Source organism: Mustela erminea, chromosome 11, assembly GCF_009829155.1.
Source record: "Mustela erminea isolate mMusErm1 chromosome 11, mMusErm1.Pri, whole genome shotgun sequence".
Taxonomy (NCBI): Eukaryota; Metazoa; Chordata; class Mammalia; order Carnivora; family Mustelidae; genus Mustela; species Mustela erminea.
This window is the reverse complement of record NC_045624.1, coordinates 105,022,433-105,040,473: the sequence shown is the minus strand read 5'-3', so window position 1 is coordinate 105,040,473 and position 18,041 is coordinate 105,022,433. Positions and strand designations below refer to the sequence as shown.

The 18,041-nt window shown below is 37.7% G+C and overlaps 1 protein-coding gene and 1 pseudogene across 14 annotated transcripts in view; both read left to right on the top strand.

The window, feature by feature from the left end:
* The window catches only part of SUGCT (succinyl-CoA:glutarate-CoA transferase), a 787,044-nt gene that overhangs the window by 248,269 nt on the left and 520,734 nt on the right, over positions 1–18,041 (top strand). The gene's annotated exons all lie outside the window — the stretch shown is intronic.
* On the top strand, positions 3,397–4,995 carry LOC116569500 (annotated as a pseudogene).

Genomic DNA, 18,041 nt, shown 5'->3' with positions numbered 1-18,041 from the left:
GCTCACTTCTCTTCTCCATCTCCCAATGTCTACCGTGTTATTCCTTATGCACCACATGTAAGTGAAAACATATGATAATTGACTCTCTCTGCTTGGCTTATTTCACTCAGCCAGTCCTGTCCATGTTGATACAAAAGTTGGGTATTCATCCTTTCTGATGGAGGCGTAATAGTCCATTGTATATATGGACCATATCTTCTTTATCCCTTCGTCCATTGAAGAGCATCTTGGTTCTTTCCACAGTTTGGCAACTGTGGCTATTGCTGCTATGAACATTGGGGTACAGATAGCCCTTCTTTTCACTACATCTGTATCTTGGGGATAAATACCCAGTAGTGTAATTGCAGGGTCATAGGGTAGCTCTATTTTTAATTTCTTGAGGAATCTCCACACTGTTCTCCAAAGTGGCTGCGCCAACTTGCATTACCACCAACAGTGTAAGAGGGTTCCCCTTTCTCCACTTGTTGTTTCCTGTCTTGTTGATTTTGGCCATTCTAACTGGTGTAAGGTGGTATCTCAATGTGGTTTTGATTTGAATCTCCCTGATGGCTAATGATGATGAACATTTTTTCATGTGTCTGTTAGCCATTTGTATGTTTTCTTTGGAGAGGTGTCTGTTCATGTCTTCTGCCCATTTTTTTGACATGATTATCTGTTTTGTGTGTGTGGAGTTTGAGGAGTTCTTTATAGATCTTGGATATCAGCCCTTTGTCTGTAGTGTCATTTGTGAATATCTTCTCCCATTCCATGGGTTGCCTCTTTGTTTTGTTGACTGTTTCCTTTGCTGTGCAGAGGCTTTTGATCTTGATGAAGTCCCAAAAGTTCATTTTCACTTTTGTTTCCTTTGCCTTGGGAGAAATGTCTTGATAAAAGTTGTTGTGGCTGATGTCGAAGAGGTTATTGCCTATGTTCTCCTCTAGGATTCTGATAGATTCCTGCCTCACGTTGAGGTCTTTTATCCATTTCGAGTTTATCTTTGTGTATGGTATAAGAGAATGGTCGAGTTTCATTTTCTACACATAGCTGTCCAATTTTCCCAGCACCATTTATTGAAGAGAATGTCTTTTTTCCACTGTATATTGTCTCCTACTTTGTCAGAGATATTTGACCACTGAGTTGAGGGTCCGTATCTGGGCTCTCTACTCTGTTCCACTGGTCTACGTATCTGTTTTTGTGGCAGTACCATGCTGTCTTGGTGATTACAGCTTTGTAGTAAAGCTTGAAGTCCGGCAATGTGGTGCCCCCAGTTTTGTTTTTCTTTTTCAACATTTCCTTAGCAATTTAGGGTCTCTTCTGGTTCCATACAAACTTTAGGATTGTTTGCTGCAGCTCTTTGAAAAATGCTGGTGGAATTTTGATTGGAATGGCATTGAAAGTATAGACGGCTCTAAGCAGTATAGACATTTTAACAATGTTTATTCTTCCAATCCATGAGCATGGAATTCTCTTCCATCTTTTTGTGTCTTCTTCAATTTCTTTCATGAGTGTTCTGTAGTTCTTCGAGTACAGATCCTTTACCTCTTTTGTTAGGTTTATTCCCAGCTATCTTACGGTTCTTGGTGCTATAGTAAATGGAATCAATTCTCTAATTTCCCTTTCTATATTTTCATTGTTAGTGTATAAGTAAGGAACTGATTTCTATACATTGATTTTGTATCCTGCCACATTACTGAATTGCTGTATGAATTCTAGTAGTTTGGGGGTGGAGTCTTTGGGTTTTCCATAGAAAGTATCATGTCATCTGTGAAGAGAGAGAGTTTGACTGCTTCTTTGCCAATTTGAATACCTTTTATTTCTTTTTGTTGTCTGGTTGCTGTTGCTAGGACTTCTAGCACTATGATGAACAACAGTGGCGGGAATGGACATCTTTGTTCCTGATCTCAAAGGGAAGGCTGTCAGCTTTTCCCCATTGAGTATGATATTCACTGTGGGTTTTTCATAGATAGATTTTATGAAGTTGAGGAATGTTCCCTCTATCCCTATACTTGGGATTGTACTAATCAGGAACGGATGCTGAATCTTGTCAAATGCTTTTTATGCATCAATTGAGAGGACCATTTTAAAATTATTAATTTGTCCAGGGTGCCTGGGTGGCTCAGTGGGTTAAAGCCTCTGCCTTTGGCTCGGGTCATGGTCCCGGGGTTCTGGGATCAAGCCCCACATCGGGCTGTCTGCTCTTCAGGGAGCCTGCTTCCTCCTCTCTCTCTCTGCCCACCTCTCTGCCTACTTGTGATCTCTGTCAAATAAATAAATAAAATCTTAAAAAAAAAATCTTAATTTGTCCTTAATATTTGAAGTGTAGTTTTGCCCAATACAGAATTCTTCGTTGACATTTTACTTTCTTTTAGCACTATAAATAAGTTATCCCACTATCTTCTGGCCCCCATGGTTTCTTATGAAAAGTCAACTGTTAATTCTGTTTAGACTCACTTCTATGTGATCAGTCTCTTCTTTCGCTTCTTTCAAGATTCCTTCTTTATCTTTATCTTTTGATTGTTTGATTATGATATGTCTATTTGTGGAACTCTTGATTTATCCAACTTGGGGTTCATAGAGCTTCTTGGATGTATAGTTTTTTTTTTAATATTTTCATCAAAGATATGATGTTTTGGCTACTAATTCCTTAAGTTTGTTTTGGTTCACTCTGTCTCTCTGTCTCTCTCTCTCTCTCTTTTTTTCTCTTCTTCATCTCCTCTTTCTCTCTCTTCTCCCCCTCCTTTTTCCTTTTGGATTCCCATTGTGTCCTATTGGTACACTTGATTATGTTCCACAGATCTCTGAGTGTTTTTAATTTTTAAAATTTTTTTTTCTCTTTCTGCTACTCAGACTGGGTAATCTGAATTGACCTATCTTCAACTTTGCTTTCTGCTGTCAGTTCAGATTTGCTATTGAGCACTACTAAGTGCATTTTTAATTTATATCATTGTACTTTTCAACTTCAAAATTTCTTTTTTAATTTTATTATTTTTAAAATTAACATGTAATGTATTATTTGCTTCAGGGGTACAGTTCTGTGAATCATCAGTTTCACACAATTCAGAGCACTCACTGTAGCACATACCCTCCTCAATGTCCATAACCCAGCCTACCCCACATCCCCCTACATCCCTCAGTTTGTTTCCTGAGATTAGGAGTCTCTTACGGTTTGTCTCCCTCCCGGATCCCATCTTGTTTCATTTTTTCCTTCCCTACCCCAGACGACTCCCTACCCTGCCTCTTAAATTCCTCATATCAGAGAGATCATATGAAAGTTGTCTTTCTCTGATTGACTTATTTCATTTAGCATAATACTCTCTAGTTCCATCTACATCTTTGCAAATGGGAAGATTTTATTTTTGATGGCTGCATAGTATTCCATTTCAACTTTGAAATTTCTATTTTGTTCTTTTTATAATTTCAGTTTCTTTATTGGTATTATTTGGTAAGACATTGCTTTCATACTTTAGTTCAGAAGACATGGTTTCCTTTCATTCCTTGAAGATATCTTAAATAGCTGGTTTAAAATTTCTGTGGTGGGCTGAATGTTGTCTTTGATGATATATTCATATCCTAAACCTTGAAGCCTGGCTTTCATGGCAGAAGAGTAATTTATGGAAAAATATGTGATTAAGTTAAAGATCTTGAGAGGTGGAAGATTATCTTGGATTACCTGAGTTGGCTGTAAATGTAATTGCATGCATCCTTATAAGAGATAGGGAGAGGGAATTTTGAGATACACAAAATAGGAGAAAGTAATGTGAAGATGGAGGCAGGGATTGGAGTGATAGAGCCTCAAGCCAAGGAGTGCTGGCAATCATCAGAAGGTGGAAGAGACAAGGAAAAAAATCTTCCCTAGAGACTCTGGATGGAATGTGGTGATGCCTGCACCTCCATTTCAGGTTTCTGATCCCCAAAACCATATGAGAATAAATTTACGCTGGTTAAACCCACCAAATTCATGATAACTTGTTATGGCAGTCATAGGAAACTAATCAAGTCTGTCCAGTAAGTCCAATGGTTGGCCTTCTTCAGGAACAGTTTCTGTAGACTGCTTTTTTCCATGTTAATGGCCATAAATTTTGTTTCTTTGCATATTTTACATTTTTGTTGTTGTTAAAAGTTACACATTTAATATAGTATTATGTGGCAGGTTTGACTTTTGCTGAGTCTTGGGGATGATTCATGTTAGGCCCAAAGTGCTTATGTCAGCATGGCTCCCAGGTTGGTGACTGGGTTCTTGCGTTCAACCTTCTAGCTGCTTGCATCTCTAACAATGTGACTGGAACTGTATTTAAGGCATTGGTGGGTCTTGGTCTCATCCATGTGGATCTCAGCCCAGACACTGTGCAGAGGAGATAGCATTTCATCCTTACCCCATCAGCTAGTCTGGTGATTTTATAGTGAGATGCTGTTCTTCACAGTGATGCGCATATAGCCATACAAGTCTATACCATCTTGACTATCCATCTCTTTGCATTCTTACACCTACAACCTGTAGAAACAGACATTTTAGCATATAATTTTGAAAATGCATCTCAGACATTTGATGACCTCTCAGCAAGATTTGGTTATAGACTCCCAGCTGAAGGTTTAAAAGGTTTTTTGATTAACTCAAAACTAGAAAATGCCTGTGAACCTATAACGGCTCCACCACTGAAAGACAATTCATCTGGTGCTTTCATTGTGTTGATTAGAAGACTTGATTGTAATTTTGATGTAAAGGTTTTAAATTCATAGAGAACAGGATACAAACCAGCCATAGTTCACAATATTGACTCTAATGACCTCATTAGCATTGGATCCAATGACATTGATGTGCTAAATAAAATGGACATTCCATCTGTCTTTATTGGGAAAGTATCAGCTAATTCTTTGAAAGCAAATTCACATAGGAAAAAAGGTGCCACATCATCTTAGTCTTAGAATTTAGTCTTCGTTTGGAATACTACCTAATCCCCTTGTTTATTGTAGTGAACATCTATCTGTCTCATCTTGATAGTTGTTTTCATTAAGTAGTAAATTAATGTTAAATATATTTAAAAAAATAGTATGGATGGTTCTAAAAATCCTTGTATTGAGTAAGAGGAGCCTTACATAAGGGAGTACATATTGTTTGAGTCAATTTATATGGTTGAGTCTGGAAAAGGTAAAGATAATCTGGGTAGAAAAATCAGAGCAGTGATTGCTTCTGTGGGGCTAGGAAAGGGTGAGAGATTTACTGAGAAGAGTATGAGGGACCTTTTGGGGGGTGAGTCTTGTTCTGTATCTTGAGAGGGATTTAGGTTTCACAAGTTTCTGTATACTTAAATTTTGTGCATTTCTTTGTATAGAAATTTTACCTAAGGAAAAGAAAAATTAAAAAAAAGTGTTAACTCTAAGTAATTCTACATCTGCTAAAATGGGGGGACAGATACTGATGATCTGCAACCTACTTTGAAGTGTACTGTAAAAGAATGAAGAGAAAAAGAGATGTATTGATGGGTCGATAGAGGGATGGATGGGTATGTGATAAAAATGCAGTGTAATGTTAATTGTAGATTCTAGGTAGTGGGTATATGGGAATCATATACTTTCTTCAAACTCTTCTCCATATATGTAAGTTTTCATGTTAAAATGTAAATAAAGAATAGTCTGAGGACTTGAAAAAAATATTATGTGGCAAATCTGGAAATCAGATTCTTCTCTCTCTTCAGGGTTTGTTGTTGCTGTTAGCCTAATGATTTTTCTGAGCTAAATCTGTAAAGTCTGTATTCTTCATTGTGTGTGACCTCTGTTAGCGGGGTGATCAGTTAATGATTGGACAGAGATTTGCATAAATGCCTGGAACCAATAAGATTCCCAGTTTCTGCCGAGGGTCTCCCCACGTGTGCTGGGACGTAGATCTTTCACACTCAGCCAGGTTGACAACTCTGCCTTCTGCTTCACTTCCTGCTTGCGCAGAGCTTCGAGGTCAGTCACAGCTGAGAACAAGGGTCTTCTTAGCTCTTTTCTGAGCATGTGCACAGCCCTGGTAAAGTGAACAGCCCCATACCTGTCAATGGACCTTTTAGATTTCCAGGAATATTTTGATGTTTTTCAAAGCTCCTTATGGACATTTCTTTCATTCCCCAGATTTCCCTTGATAGGCTTTTTGCTTAATCTTTTGTTTGTCCCAATTGTTAACCACTGCAGTGATGCTTAAACATCTAACAAATGCCTCCAGAGACAAGGCTGTTCACACAGGGAACTCCAAGTCAGAGTCAGGTGAAAAGAAGACTTCCATAAACGGTGTGCTTGTCATGATGAGCACTGCATGATGTATGCAGTTCTTGAATCACTGTCTTGTCCACCTGAAACTAATACAGCATTGTATGTTAACTATATTGAAATTAAAATTTTAAAAAAATTAATAAAAAAGTCTTCAAAATGGGGTCTTCCAGGTAGGTCAAATACTGACAATTATCTGGTAATGAGACTTTGGAAGTTCTAACCCCATTCTGTAGCCTCTAGTGGCTGCGAGACTCCTGGTTTTCACTGTGATTGCAGACTATTGATTTTCAAGGCTCCTGTGTACCTGGGAGCTGCGGGATGGGAATAGGTCAAGTTAAAATGCCATAAAGCTAACTGTTCTTACTGTGATTTAGGTGTTTTTCTGAAATAAATGCTCTCTGGATTGCTGTAAGCCTTCGGTTAATATTCAGAGTCCTAAAAAATTTTTTTTTTCAGAGTCTTGAAAAGGTTGTTATCGACCATTTTTGCCAATGATTTTATTGTTAGTGGAGGAGAGGATTTGGGGGGTCTTTAGTCTTCCTTCTTTCCTTCCTTCCTTCCTTTATTTATTTATTTATTTTAATGTGACTTCAACATGTGGTTTTTGAATAAAGTGTATTTTTTTGTTATTTTTTAAATTTTTAAAAAGATTTATTATTTATTATTATTTATTTGACAGAGAGAGAGAGAGAGATGGAGATCACAAGTAGGCAGAGAGGCAGGCAGAGAGAGAGAGGAAGGGAAGCAGGCCTTCTGCTGAGCAGAGAGCCCGATGCGGGGCTCGATCCCAGGACTCTGAGACCATGACCTGAGCCGAAGGCAGAGGCTTAACCCACTGAGCCACCTAGATGCCTCAAGTGTGTGTGTTTTGTTTTTTTTTTAAAAGATTATTTATTTATTTATTTATTTGACAGAGGGAGACAGCGAGAGAGGGAACACAAGTAGGGGGAGTGGGAGAGGATGAAGCAGGCTCCTTGCTGAGCGGGAATGCTGATGGTGGGGCTGGATCCCAGGACCCTGGGATCATGACCTGAGCTGAAGGCAAATACTTAATGACTGAGCCACCCAGGGGCCCCTGTTTGTTTTGTTTCTTTAAGTTTTTATTTATTCATTTTTTTGAGAGAGAGAGAGAGAAAGTGTGAGTACACAAGCCAAGAGGAGTGGCAGAGGGACAGGAAGAGAGAGAATCCTCAAGCAGGCTTTTCGCTGAGCAAGGAGCCGGATGTGGCGATCCCAGGACCCTGGGATCATGCCTGAGCTGAAATCAAGAGTCAGACACTTAACAGACTGAGCCACCCAGGCGCCCCTTGGGTGAAGCGTGTTTAAAGGATGGAGGGGAAAGAACTTCACAGTAGTTTTGCCTCATGACTTCACTATTGTTTTTGCATGATTTCTTATTTCTTTCTCTTTCCTTTATGTAAATACCAGTTTCTGTTTCTTTATTGAGGTAATGAAGAAGTGTGTAGCCTGCCTCCTAAACAGGGAATAGCCAAACGGCGCGTCCTTTGAGTTGTATTTTATGGTTTACCTCTGGAGGGACAAGATGCGTTGTGTTGGAGAGGCATTACTGGCTTTTCCCCCAACCCTGCCCCGTCCCCCCACAATCCTACTGGCCTTTTCTTTGGGTTGTATCTCATCCCCAAGATTCTCCTTCATTTCTGATTGGGAGATACCAGTTGGAATTTTCGGAATTTTCTGGATTCAGTTTCTCTCATCTCTGCAGTGCTTCTTCTTCTTCTTCTTCTTTTTTTAAAATGTTCTCTCATTTTATTTTATTTTTTTAAAATTAATTTATTTATTTTCAGAAAAACAGTATTCATTATTTTTTCACCACACCCAGTGCTCCATGCAATCCATGCCCTCTATAATACCCACCACCTGGTACCCCAACCTCCCACTCCCTCGCCACTTCAAACCCCTCAAATTGTTTTTCAGAGTCCATAGTCTCTCATGATTCACCTCCCCTTCCAATTTACCCCAACTCCCTTCTCCTCTCTAAAACCCCTTGTCCTCCATGATATTTGTTATGCTCCACAAATAAGTGAAACCATATGATAATTTACTTTCTCTGCTTAACTTATTTCACTCAGCATAATCTCTTCCAGTCCCGTCCATGTTGATAAAAAAGTTGGGTATTCATCCTTTCTGATGGAGGCATAATACTCCATAGTGTATATGGACCACATCTTCCTTATCCATTCATCCGTTGAAGGGCATCTTGATTCTTTCCCTAGTTTGGCGACCATGGCCATTGCTGCTATAAACATTGGGGTACAGATGGCCCTTCTTTTCACGACATCTGTATCTTTGGGGTAAATACCCAGGAGTGCAATGGCAGCTTCATAGGGAAGTTCTATTTTTAATTTCTTGAGGAATCTCCACACTGTTCTCCAAAGAGGCTGCACCAACTTGCATTCCCACCAACAGTGTAAGAGGGTTCCCCTTTCTCCACATCCTCTCCAACACATGTTGTTTCCTGTTTTGTTAATTTTGGCCATTCTAACTGGTGTAAGGTGATATCTCAATGTGGTTTTAATTTGAATCTCCCTGAGGGCTAGTGATGATGAACATTTTTTCATGTGTCTGATAGCCATTTGTATGTCTTCATTGGAGAAGTGTCTGTTCATGTCTTCTGCCCATTTTTTGATGTGATTATTTGTTTTGTGTGTGTTGAGTTTGAGGAGTTCATTATAGATCCTGGATATCAACCTTTTGTCTGTACTGTCATTTGCAAATATCTTCTCCCATTCTGTGGTTGTCTCTTTGTTTTTTTGACTGTTTCCTTTGCTGTGCAGAAGCTTTTGATTTTGATGAAGTCCCAAAAGTTTATTTTCGCTTTTGTTTCCTTTGCCTTTGGAGACATATCTTGAAAGAAGTTGCTGTGGCTAGTATCGAAGAGATTACTTCCTATGTTCTCCTCTAGGATTCTGATGGATTCCTGTGTCACGTTGAGGTCTTTTATCCATTTTGAGTTTATCTTTGTGTACGGTGTAAGAGAATGGTCAAGTTTCATTCTTCTACATATAGCTGTCCAGTTTTCCCAGCACCATTTATTGAAGAGACTGTCTTTTTTCCACTGTATATTTTTTCCAGTTTTGTCGAAGATTAATTGACCATAGAGTTGAGGGTCCATATCTGGGCTCTCTACTCTGTTCCACTGGTCTGTATGTCTGTTTTTATGGCAGTACCATGCTGTCTTGGTGATCACAGCTTTGTAATAAAGCTTGAAATCAGGTAACGTGATGCCCCCAGCTTTATTTTTGTTTTTCAATATTTCCTTAGCGATTTGGGGTCTCTTCTGATTCCATACAAATTTTTTGATTATTTGCTCCAGCTCTTTGAAGAATACCGGTGGAATTTTGATCGGAATGGCATTAAAAGTATAGATTGTTCTAGGCAGTATAGACATTTTAACAATGTTTATTCTTCCGATCCAAGAGCATGGAATGGTCTTCCATCTTTTTGTGTCTTCTTCAGTTTCTTTCATGAGTGTTCTGTAGTTCCTCCAGTATAGATCCTTTACCTCTTTGGTTAGGTTTATTCCCAGGTATCTTATGGTTCTTGGTGCTATAGTAAATGGAATCGATTCTCTAATTTCCCTTTCTGTATTTTCATTGTTAGTGTATAAGAAAGCCATTGATTTCTGCACATTGACTTTGTATCCTGCCACGTTGCTGAATTGCTGTATGAGTTCTAGTATTTTGGGGGTGGAGTCTTTTGGGTTTTCCATATAAAGAATCATGTCATCTGCGAATAGAGAGAGTTTGACTTCTTCATTGCCAATTTGGATACCTTTTATTTCTCTTTGTTGTCTGATTGCTGTTGCTAGGATTTCTAATACTATGCAGTGCTTCTTGAAAGGAGCTGAATGTTGATATCCTAAATCTTCAATCTCTTGTCTCTGACGGCCCTTATCAAAACTTGTGGTGTCCTCCGTTTGACTGCTGCTCACTCATTTTTGTTCTTTTTTTTCTTTTTGTCTCTATTTTGTTAGGTTATGGGGGTAGAGGTTTAGTGATTCAGTTTCTTCTTTGTACGGACTATTTGAGATGATTCAGAATTATTTATTTTAAAATAAATAGTAAATGTCTGTCAAATGAGAATTTTGGTTTTAAAAATGTAAGTGTGTAGGCCTTTCTTTCTGGTTGTAGTTTATTAATAAGGCCTGTTGCTTACTGCAGTCACACCTTGTTTGTGCCATCTCCATGCAGGATGTACTAATATTTCTTCTCAGTAGGAGGAGTCTAGTGGGACATGTCAAGAAAAATAAGATATAGAATCCATTTTGTTTTAGCTCTTTAAATACAAGTTATTAGATTCTTCAAGAGTCACCTCCATCTTATAATAGTTTTATGCTGCAGGTTTGTATGATCCTGAATGTGTCTGGGTATATAATACATAAATAATAGAAATAAAAATACTACTAGTAGTAGTACTAATAATAAGGAGTAATGAGAAACTTTTGATAATATTTAAATGGTATTTTTGTGCAAGAAGGTTATAAGGCAGTTGTATTATTTAGATTTATTTGTCCAAGTCTTATAGAATGCTTTCTTTTGTTCACATGGTTAGAATATCGAAATGTGAATATGTCATCTTCACAATTTTATGTTCTTTTAAACTCCAGTTCCTTAAAAAAAAAATCTACAAAGCATTACCAGTTTTGCTTTTGTAAAAAACAAAACAAACAACCTGCTCCCCAAAGAAACCCCTAAATTTATTGATTCGTTGTTCAGAAAAAATGATAAAATTCAGTAATTTCTAAATCGGTGTGATGAGGTTATTTCCTTGTCTCAGGAGACTCCCTAGACCCAGTGGTGTTGTTCTGGTGTGGATGTAATGAAACTTAATACATTAAGGATTATATTGGCAAGTCCATAATATGTCATTCCCCTGTCTCTCTTACTGTACCAGATATCCTAATTATTAAAAAATCACAAACAGACACACAAAAATTCCACCAAACCAGATAACGATATAACATCTGGAAAAATGGTTTTGGTTAAGGAAGAAAACAATGAATGGTCTTTTTTTTTTAATGCTAATCATTTGTGTTTAAATTTATCTTAAATAATACATTTTTAAAAATAAGCAATTATTTTATTTTTAAAGATTTATTTACTCATTTTAGAGAGAGAGAGAAAGAGCACACATTAGAGGGGAAGGGCAGAGGCAGAGGGAGAGAAAGAGAAGCAGACTCCCCCTGAGCATAGTGCCTGATGCAGAGTTTGATTCCTGGACCCAGTGATCATGACCTGAGCTGAAACCAAGAGTCAGACGCTTAACTGACTGAGACACCCAGGTGCCCCTGGACAGTTATTTTAGAAGAGATGATGAACTGAACTTAAACATGTAATACATCATACAAGTGCAGCTGATTATATATACCTGGAGTAAATGTAGCTCCTACCTTCAAAGGAGGGGTCTGTATAACTCTAGAAATTTCTTGAGTCCGATAATTAAGACATGGACTCTTATTTAATCATGGTGGTATTATTTTTCCAAAAACACCTAAGATATTTTAAATATAAGCACTGCCCTGTCATATATTTATTTTCATATGTCCCTGGGCAGCCTGTTTTAAGAGTTTTATGGGCATGTGGCTTTTCTGATAGACTGAATATGTTTTTCAGGATCCTACATAATCTAGTGACTCTCAGAATTATGTTGTCAGGAATAGAATTTTATTGGTTGTAGGTTTACTCTTCACATGCTTATACTCTTCATATATTTATAATTTAAAAAGTGAAGAGCTATTTTAAGGTGGAAGGAAGTGAGCTTAGCTCATCTTGAGTTGTCCTTTGAGAGAACCTCACTCTCAAGGATTTGGCACAGCCAATCCACTTTATTGGATAGGAAGAGTTCATGGGTTACCAGTTTCAGTCAGGTTCTCCATTTTATGGAAAAGAATATTCCCCAAGTGTTTAGAAAGAAGCATGTGAAAGAAGGTACAAAGCTTTGGCTTTGTGTCTAAGATCATACATTTAACTCACAATTATAGTGCCAACAAAATGGCTTATGGGAATGTATTGAGGAATAAAGCATTACAGCTTATTGAGTCTACTATATTTGTGTTAATTCAGATATATTCATGAGATAAAGAAGCCAATAAGTTTCAAATGTTCATATCAAATTGAGTATTTCAAAGTTTATTTCCTACTGCTTTGATTAGCTGTATTCTTAAGAATAGTAGTCTTTCCTTATTATTCACATAAAAGGTAGCATTTATGACTTACACGATTTACGTCAATGACTTCATTGATATTTCACTTAACTAATATGACTAATTTTTATTTTTTGATTTAAAAATCAAATATTAAATTGTGGCTGTTTACAAAGAAACATTTTTGTTTTTTTCTCTGCTTATAATAAGGGGTTTGCTTTCTATATCATACATAGAATCTCTAAATTGGTATTTTTACCTAATGATCCAAGAAAACATATGTAATGAGTTGTTTTATAGATACATTTATTTTAAGTAGAGAAAAATACGGATGAAAATAGCAAAAAGCTGAAATAAAACAAGAGAAATTAATTTAGGTTTCATGCTTAGAAATGTCTGAGACCATATTCTTTGAATATATAACCTTTGATGAAATGACAAATTGGATAGTTTGAAAATTACATTAACTCTTTGAAGTTGTGATCACCTAGCTTTTGTCCATATCTTTGAAAATCATTTAAGTGCTGAAACATACATGGTTATATAAGTTACAAAGGCAACTACTGAAAAAAAATACTTTATCTTTGTAATATCTCATATTCTAAGATAGATTAAACTCATTTATTCATTTTATTGAATATAGAGGGGATACGTGGGGATAGACTTTAATTAAATAATACAGAAATGAGTAGAAGTCATCAGTATCTTAAGTCCTGCAGAATGGAGATTTATAACTCTGTGAGAGCATTATGTGGGGGGATTTGATGTAGTCATGGTCATCAGGGAAATTTCTCTGTGGAAGTGATAATGAGTTGAGCTCTGAAAAAAACACTGAGAATTACCTGGCAAAGGGTAAGGAGAGTCATATTTCCTCTGCTTATATATATGTAAAAAAATAATTTATATATATATGTATTTTATTTTATATATATAAATATATATTTTATAAAAATATATTATTTTATTTTATATATAAATTATATTTTATCTCATATATATGTGTACATATACACACACACACACATATATATATATTATTGACATGTTCATTTTGGCCTGAGAGAGCAGCTCTAGTTCATGTTCTTTTTCAGACAAGAAAGCTAGAACCCATGGAGGTTAAGTGACCTGCCTAAGATTCATAGCTACTTCTGAGAAAAATTAAATGAGGATGTATGATTTATGATCAATGTCTTTTCTAGTAATCCAGGTTCAAGACCTACGAATAACAGAACAAAGATGCACTTAACTTCTTGTTCATTCATTTATTTACTCAACTTAGAAAGCACCACTGTGTGGAAGAGTCTGTGCTACTTGCTGTGAAAGATACGGACGCGAATAATAGGTGGCATTTGCCTTTAGGGAGCTTGTCATCTAATAGGGAATATAAAACAATATCTGAATTTATAGAGTAAAATTATACATGTCAACAGAAAAATACAGATAAAATATGGGAATTGAGATGAGGAAAGAATTACATCCATTTGGGATGAGTCTGTGAAGTCTTCCTGGAGAGAATGATAATTGAGCTGGGCTCAAGCATGAAAATGAAGGGCATTTGATGCAAAATGAACTGCGTGAGAAAAGAAGAAGGTTGTCAGGACATCAGCCGTTAGTTCTCGTTAGATGATACTAAAATGGGTCAAGAGAAAGATAGTGGGAAATAAATTTGGAACATGAAACTTGATTGTGGATAAATACTAAGGTAAAGGAGAGCCATTATTAAAAAGGGGCATAAATAAATATAAAACTAACTGTAGGTCAGTGCTAAGGGCACTGGGTTGAAGATAAAGATTGAATGCGTAGTTGCTCTAAGGGGGTGCTGGCGATAAAAAGATGAATCCATACAATTTAAGAATAGGAGTTAAGTGTGCTGTAGGCAATGTGGAGAAAACCAGGTATGAGAGTTTCATGCCTAGGTTAGGGCTATCTTCCTAACCTAGGCATGAGTTCTCCTGTGGAGAGTTTTCAAGGGCTATGTAGTTAGGTGGAGTTTCAGTCGTTCATCTCTTTGGACCACTGCGTCACTCCAAGTCAATCAAGATCCAGCAGTTGACAGTGGAGTCTTACTGAGCCAGGTGTTATGGCTATGCCATGCGTCCTTTAGCTTACAAGGCTGCCCTGGCTCCCTCAGTTGTTCGTTCACCAAAGGTTTACTGAGAGATTACTATGTGCCAGGCACTGTGATCAGGTGTTGAGTATCCTCAAGGGTCTTATGTCTGGCATGTTAAACCAAATAATTAAAAATACAGTGTGATCAGTGTTAATGATAGAGGAGGGGTACTGGGAAGTATGGGGGATAAAGCCAGGGCTCTTTTCAATGATCGTTACATTTTAAGGAAATTGAAAATAGCCCAATTAGCTCATATTTGAGTTGTCAGTGCCAGAGTCATTAATGGCCACTAGGAAAAAATAATCCATATTACTTCTGAAATGTATGAAATTTCCTCACTGCATAAGGGGTAAAGAGAGAAGGAGGACTCATAGCTGGTTGCATGGCCTTGGAGTCCCACTGTTCTGGCTGGATTTCAGTCAGTACTTACTTGCTGGGTGACCTTCTGTAAGCTACTTAATGTCACTGCCCTCAGTTTCTCCAGCTGTAAATGGGGGAAAATTAGATCCACCTCTTAGTCAGACTTTATTGAGATGAATATCTGAAGCATACTAAGTGTTCAATGAGCGACATCTTTTTTTTACAAAGATACAGTGCTTGTAAGAGAATGGAATCCAACCAGCGCCTTAACCTACATGTAGTATATGGACCCCACCTTCACTGATTACTGTCCTTGGGCAAGCAACCTGAACTTGTGCTGCTTCTCCCAAACACAAAAGGGATGTGTTGACCCATCGAAGTTTTTAGTAAAGGTCTAAATATTAATTCTACCATATAGTATCTTTTTTCACTTTTAGAGAAGATGCTACATCAAGAGTGTTCTATTTCTTTACTCAAATTTATTTTTCTACAAAGTTGAAAATGCTTCATGTCTCTTTCTGATCTTTTTTTTTTTTTTTAATGCATGTGGCTGTTTACAGCTTTTAAGGTGATGTGTGGACATTTCTCATGAAACTAATAATTTGTATCACTTTATAAATTATTGCCCGAGTCCTTTCTTGCCAATCTTCTTATGACATGTAGCAATTGTTAGGTGGGATGGATGCATATACAGATGCTTAACCAGATTTTATTGATTATAAATAAAATAGCTTAAAAATAAAACGTTAAAAATATAACGACTGCTGCCATTTTCACAAGAAATTCAGAATAAAGAAATATGGGGTATTCTCTTAGGGACGGGAACATGGTTTGATTCTTTCTTCACTGCATTTAGACATAGATGCAATCTAGAAAGCCATTTTCAGAACTGTTACAGTACAAAATAGAGTAAAAAAGAGCATTCGGAAGATAGGATTGGAGATGATCATGCTTTCAGAAAGGCCTTGATACTATTCTCTTAAAAATGAAATAGCTATAGGGCATATCAGTCTTCTTAGTAAGCTCCAGTGTTTGTAAGAAATGCCATGCTATTTATTTCTTTATTTAAATTTTATTTAATTATTTAATTATTTAATTTTTTAAAGTTTTATTTATTTGAGGACTAGAGAGAGAACATGAGCAGGGGGGAGGTGCAGAGGGAGAAGAAGCAGGCTCCCTGCTGAACAGGGAGCAGGGAACCTGATATGTGACTCAAACCCAGGACCACAGGATCACGAGCTGAGCCAAAGGCAGATGTCCAACCAACTGAGCCACCAGGCACCCCTTTAATTTTAATTTTTAAAAATTTTTAAAAATTGTGTTCAATTAGCTAACATATAGTACATTATTTCTTTTAAATAAACCTAAATCCAACTCTGAACTCCCATCCCACTAGCTTGAAGGGAATTCCGTTTCAGTCATAAGGGCACTCCTTCTCTCACTCACAAAGTTCTGGCGTCTGGTTCCTGGGGCTGTTGCACAGAACAGTGTTCAAGGGTGATCCTTGGTCTATTAGTCCAAATTAGTTTCCAGTTTGATACCCATTGTCCACCAATTTCTCTCAACTCAGTGTTACTGGCATTTTGGGTGGAAAAGTTTTTGTGGTGTCGAACTGTCCTGTGCACCGTAGGATGTTTTTGGCATCCCAAACTCTCACTCTTTTTGACGATGACAACAGCAACAACAAGAACACCAATAAAAGCCTCCCCTACCTTTCCAGAGTCCCTTAGTGGAGCCCCCTAATGTGTGACTTTCACCTCACCAGCCAATCTTTTGGGATCTGATGGCGATGTAGCTACTGCATCGCCCAGTATGTGGGGGACCCAGGGGTCTCAGGTGCTCCTGTGTGGCCACCTCGCTAGTGTTTCCTATGGACACCCAACCTCTTTCCTGGAACTCTGAAAGGGGGAGACCTGAGATCCTTTTACTGAAGATCCCACAGACCTCCAGCCCTTCATCAAGCTTGGGACAATCTTCTTAATTCCTCTTGCTGCTTGTGCCACGCTTGTCCCCACCTTTATCTGTGACTCTCACACAGAATGCATTAGCTTTTATTGTTGCTGTTTCTATAGCACAAGGCTTTTGGAAAATTCTGGCAAAGAAAGAACGTTCTCTTTAGGCAACTTCTGCCTCAGCCCTGCAGCCCACACTGTGGCAAAGGAGTGCAGAAGGTCTGGTTATCCATTCTTAGAAGGTAGAAGTGGAGCGTAAGAAGGCAATCAAAAATGCAAACTACCAAATGTTGTTTCAGTCTTTTGCATCATTCAACAATAGTAAAACCAAAAAGCTAGTTAAAATCTCAGTGAGTTCTTTATAGATCCTGGATATCAACCTTTTGTCTGTACTGTCATTTGCAAATATCTTCTCCCATTCCGTGGGTTGCCTCTTTGTTTTGTTGACTGTTTCCTTTGCTGTGCAGAAGCTTTTGATCTTGATGAAATCCCAAAAGTTCATTTTGTTTCCTTGTTGCCTTTGGAGACATATCTTGAAAGAAGTTGCTGTGGCTGATATCGAAGAGATTACTGCCTATGTTCTCCTCTAGGATTCTGATGGATTCCTGTCTCACGTTGAGGTCTTTTATCCATTTTGAGTTTATCTTTGTGTACGGTATAAGAGAATGGTCGAGTTTCATTCTTCTATATATAGCTGTCCAATTTTCCCAGCACCAATTGTTGTCTATTTCCCACTGTATATTTTTTCCTGCTTTGTCGAAGATTATTTGACCATAGAGTTGAGGGTCCGTATCTGGACTCTCTAATCTGTTCCACTGGTCTATGTGTCTGTTTTTATGCCAGTACCATGCTGTCTTGTTGATCACAGCTTTGTAGTAAAGCTTGAAATCAGGTAACGTGATGCCGCCAGTCACACAGAAAACTGATAATCATATCAAAAAATGGGCAGAAGATATGAACAGATACTTCTCCAATGAAGACATACAAATGGCTATCAGACACATGAAAAAATGTTCATCATCACTAGCCATTAGGGAGATTAAAATTAAAACCACATTGAGATACCACCTTATACCAGTTAGAATGGCCAAAATTAGCAAGACAGGAAACAATGTGTGTTGGAGAGGGTGTGGAGAAAGGAGAACCCTCTTACACTGTTGGTGGGAATGCAAGTTGGTGCAGCCTCTTTGGAGAACAGTGTGGAGATTCCTCAAGAAATTAAAAATAG